Here is a 5,000-nt window from a genome sequence, read left to right as displayed (position 1 = left end):
TAGTAATTACCGATTTACTATTGTCTCTGTAAGTTTTCCTTTGCCAGAATGCTATATGATTGGAGTTGCATAGGATGTATCATTTTCAGCTTGGCTTCTTACACACACACACACACACACGTGCACGCACACACAATTCATCTCTGTTTTTTCGTGGCTTGATAACTAATTTCTTTTTGCTACTGAGTAATACTATATTGTATGGATATATCACAGTTTGTTTATCCATTCTTCTATCCAAAGACATCTGATTGCTTCCAGTTTTCAGTGATTATGGATTGAGTTTCTATAAACATCAGCAGGTAGGCTTTTGTGGAGGCATAAATTTGATATTAAGTAAGTAAATACTTAGTATATTTACTGGATTGTATGTTTAGATTTGCAAAAAACTGCCAAACTGCCTTGCAACATGTCTGTGCCATTGTGCATTCCCACCACCAATGAATGAGAGTTCCAGTTGCTCTATCGGCAAGTAGCACTTTAGTTTTGGAATTGTACCTGTTCTAATAGATGTGTAGTGTAGCAGTATCTCTTCTTATTTTAATTTAAACATCTTTTCATTTACTTTTGTTCATCTGTGTATCTTCTTTGATTAGGTTTCTCTGCTTAGATCTTTTGCCCATTTTTTAAATTAGGTTGTTTGGTTTCTTGCTGTTAAATGTTAAGAATTCCTTGTATACTTTGAATTCAATTGTTTAAATCACATTTGTGTTTTGTAAATATTATCTCCAATCTGTGGCTTGCCTTTCCATTCTGCTAACAGTGTCTTACTCTGGAAAGAGGCTTTTAGTTTTCATAAAGTCCAGCTCACCAAATTTTGTTACATGTACTGAACTTTTGGTGTTTTTAAAAACTTGTTAGTAAATCCAAGGACACATAGATTTTCTCCTATGTTTCCTTCTAGAAGTTATATAGTTCTGCATTATTATATATTTAGACCTATAGTAGATTTGAAGTTTTTAAATGAAAGATACAAGTTTTCTTCTTTGGTTCATTTTATATATACAGAAATCCATTTTTTTCCCAACCTGTTGTTCTACCAGCTGTCATTTCTTCTATTAATTACCTTTGGTCATTTATCAAAGATCAGTGGACTATCTGTGGGAGTCTATTTACGGGCACTCTATTTTGTTGCATTGATCCATATGTCTGTTCTTTCACCAAATATCACACTGTGTGAATTACTGCAGCTTGTAGTCTTTAAGTTGGATAGTATAAGTCCTCCAACTTTGTGTTTTTACTTCAACACTGTGTTGACTGTTCTAGGTATTTTGCCTTTGAATATACATTTTAGAATTCATTTGTCAATAGCTAGAAACTAGCTTCCTGGATTTATAGATTGAGTTATGCACAATTTATATCATAACAATATCAAGTCTGATAATCCATGAAAACAAAATATATCTTCATTTAATTGGATCTTCTATTTTATTCATCAAAGGTTTGTAGTATTTTACATATAAACACCTTACATTTCTGTTAGATTTATACCTAAGTATTTCACTTTCTTTAGTAGTATTGTAATTTTTTATCCTTCCTTACTATTTTCAGTCATTTTTTTCCTGGGGGAGTTAAGTAAACAGTCACGCCGTCTATAAATAAAAAAAGCTCTATATTTTTGTGAAGTCTGTGTACTTATTTTTTAGTTGGAAAAATAACCACTTTCAATTGAAATTCTTATTTGTCATTGAATTACAATACAGATTCATTCTTTTGCCCAGATTTTTATTGAGATTTGTTGAGGGCAATAAAATATTCAATAATATGTATAATATTATTGAATTGGTATAAAAGTTTATACCAACATAATGGTTATAAATCCTACTTACTATTAATCTGTCTTTAACTTATATTATCTTTAGGCGATTATTTATTAGGACTATGTCTTTAAAGTAATTTCTAATAAAAAAAGAAATGTTCTAAAGCATCACTGATTTTTAAATTTTGATTTAGAGAGAAAGAAAAAATATCTTTTCTGCCAGATGACTTAATTATTTTTTATTTCACTTATATCGATACATCAATTATGTTGCTAATTGCTATATTTAAATACTTTTTCATAATCATATTAAGTAGAATTACGTAGACTGTGAGTCACCCTCTCAGTGTTTACTTTTTGTCTTATACCACTAACAATGACTGATTAAATTTTGACTCTCTGGAGTTGAAAAAAATACCTTTCTTCTGTTTTCATAAGTATCAGCTTGCAAAGTTTTACTACTCACGTTCCGTTCTCAAAAGCTGCTGTATGAGGTATTGCATACCTGCCAGAATTTGAAGAGACAAAATGTAAAGGAACAATGCCAGGATCAGAGAAGCTATTCTACAAGCCGGAACTTTTAAATAGCAGCCTTTCTTGAATCTTATCTTTATGCTTTATGACAATTTATAAAAGATGGAAGCTTATGAGAACTTACTTAATTTGCTTGTCCTATTCTTTGTCTAAAGAGTGCCTTGATAATTTGACACATCAGATGCAAATAAAGAGATAAAGCGATTGAAACAGGAATACAGGTGGCACACATTTTCCATTTAAGTCCAATGTCTGCTTTGCGAAATGACATGCTGTATTTTTATCCAGATAGAGAATTGATACCTCTAGGAAGAAAGAAATACAAGAATCATGTTACTTGGATTTTTTTTCTAGTCCCTTAATCCTGATAAGAAAAAAAAATCATGACTATATTATAATGTAATAATACAGTATCAATAACTAAAAACTATTATACAAACATAATATTAATATAAAACTGTAACTTTATTATACAGTATATTATTACTAGTAGTATTCATGATAAAATTAGACCGGGCACAGTGGCCCACGCCTGTAATCCCAGCACTTTGGGAGGCAGAGGCGGGCAGATCACCTGAGATCGGGAGTTCAAGACCAGCCTGATCAACATGGAGAAACCCTGTCCTACTCAAAATACAAAATTAGCCAGGTGTGGTGGCGCATGCCTGTAATCCCAGCTACTCAGGAGGCTGAGGCAAGAGAATCACTTGAACCTGGGAGGCGGAGGTTGCAGTGAACCGTGATCTTTCTATTGCACTCTAGCCTGGGCAACAAGAGCAAAACTCTGTCTCAAAAACAAACAAATGAACAAAAATTAATAGTAGCTATTAACTACTAATACTCCAAATACAATATTTTATGAATAATGCCATTAATGCTTTGTTGCATTGCATTCTTGTACTCTAAAGTAAGAAAATTGAAATAAGACATGAGAAGAGTGCTTTTATTTTCAACCTAACTCTTCTGAGCTGGTATACAAGAGGGGTGCACCCATTTCCCCACAATTCTTATGGACTCAACTTATGGTGTAACCAAAGAGGGTAGATTTTGCACCACAGATCCTACTCGTCCACACCTGGAGTTCTCATGGGAGCCTTCAATGTCAGAATTTTGCTATTACTGTTCTCACTTTTCCTACCTAGCAGTGATCTAGAATCCTGTATGATTCTTATTCTCTTGGAGTTTTGAGACATCAGAAATTCATGATCCTTCTTTTAAGAGCTGCATGGATTTAGAGTCTTATTCTCACTGGAAGAGAGGAGAGCAACCAATGGAAGAGAGGAGAGCAACCGAAGTCTAAACTAAGAGCATAGTTGCACATGAGTGGGTGTGGGGGGTGTGTGTGTGTTTGTGTGTGTGTGTGTGGGGGGGGAGGGTATGTATGAGCCCTACAGTTCTAGGATTATACACTAAATAGCCATTTGTGTGTATCACAGGCAATCAAATTGTGGTTCATTAAAAAAATCTCTATGAAACCTAATTTGAAATTAACAACTGGTAGGTTATAAAGGTAATTGTTCAAATCCTTTTATGATGCAGATGCTGGGGTTGGTCACTTTGAATACCCATGGCTGTTCATTTTCTGAGAATATAGACATAACCTTTCCCCCTAGTTGAGGAAGGGGGAAGAGCTCTGGCTGTGTTTGACAAGTTATAAACATGTTATCATATTTCATAAGACAGAAGCAATAAAGAGTTATATAATTATATAAGTAGGATGGCAAATACTGCATTTTTTAAAATAAGACAAATGCAACATGAAATATAAAATCATAAATTTGTAAACACACAGTTTACACAAATTTTTAAAATAAAATATAGAAAAATCCCTGCTCACAATGGTACATTTTCTTACACTTTTATTTTCCTTTTTTTGTTATTGCTAACTGATGAACCTTGTTCATACGCTTCTGCATCTTTTATTTACACATAACTAGAAAAAGTGCTATCCTTTAATCTCAGAATTTTTATGTAATGACCAAAAACTGTCCCATGAATTCTATGAACTCTTTAACACTTTCTCTCTTCCATGACTCACTTTCTGAAAGTGTTTCTTCTGACATTCGTAGTTGTTGTGGACACACCTGATACCTGAAAAAAAAAAAAAATCTGAGTTTACTCATTACTTACTTAGAGTCCTCACTATTCCCAATGTATTCCTTCTGTCTCCCATGCAAGACCTTACGTAGCTGTACTGTTTGTCTCCTTCTTCTCATTACCTACTCTTTTGCCTTTTCCAACCTGCAATCTGTTCAACATGTTTGATACATGTCCTTGTGTGTCTATATGTGACCATGCACATGTGTTCAAGTTTTTTTTTTGATTTTATAAATTGAATCAATATTTTCTGTCTTGTTTAATGCTGTTTTTAAAAACATATCTCTTTACAAAAAATGGTTGCCACATTTACCAATGTTACTCTATTCCCTTAAATTTTTTTTTTCTAACTGTATCACGCATTTCACAGTATGCATTAACTACAATTATTTTATATATCATCTTAGGAAAATCTATGCTGTAACCAGCTCCCTGTTACCCTCAATGCTATCACGGTGAATATCTTAGTGCATGATGCTTCATGGATTTACATGAAAACTTCTCTGGGTTCAGGTAGGCTAGTACCTTTCAAAGAGGCTGCAAGTGCAGAAGATTCCATTGAAGTCTGATATTTCGTAATGCACAAATAACTATTTTATCCAAACTTTTT

The 5,000-nt window shown here is 33.3% G+C and overlaps 1 long non-coding RNA gene across 1 annotated transcript; it reads right to left on the bottom strand.

Moving 5' to 3' along the window:
- Window positions 1–2,136: 2,136 nt before the first annotated feature.
- LOC123573872 (uncharacterized) lies at window positions 2,137–4,384 on the bottom strand. The gene is made up of 3 exons (XR_006698582.2): window positions 4,332–4,384; window positions 3,432–3,541; window positions 2,137–2,598 (listed from the first exon to the last, which is right to left on the bottom strand). It is a non-coding gene; the product is annotated as an uncharacterized lncRNA (long non-coding RNA).
- Between the last annotated feature and the right edge of the window lie 616 nt (window positions 4,385–5,000).

This window comes from Macaca fascicularis, chromosome 6 (genome assembly GCF_037993035.2).
Source record: "Macaca fascicularis isolate 582-1 chromosome 6, T2T-MFA8v1.1".
Lineage (NCBI taxonomy): Eukaryota > Metazoa > Chordata > Mammalia > Primates > Cercopithecidae > Macaca > Macaca fascicularis.
Note: the sequence above shows the minus strand (reverse complement) of the source record. Positions and strands in the feature narration are given on the sequence as shown.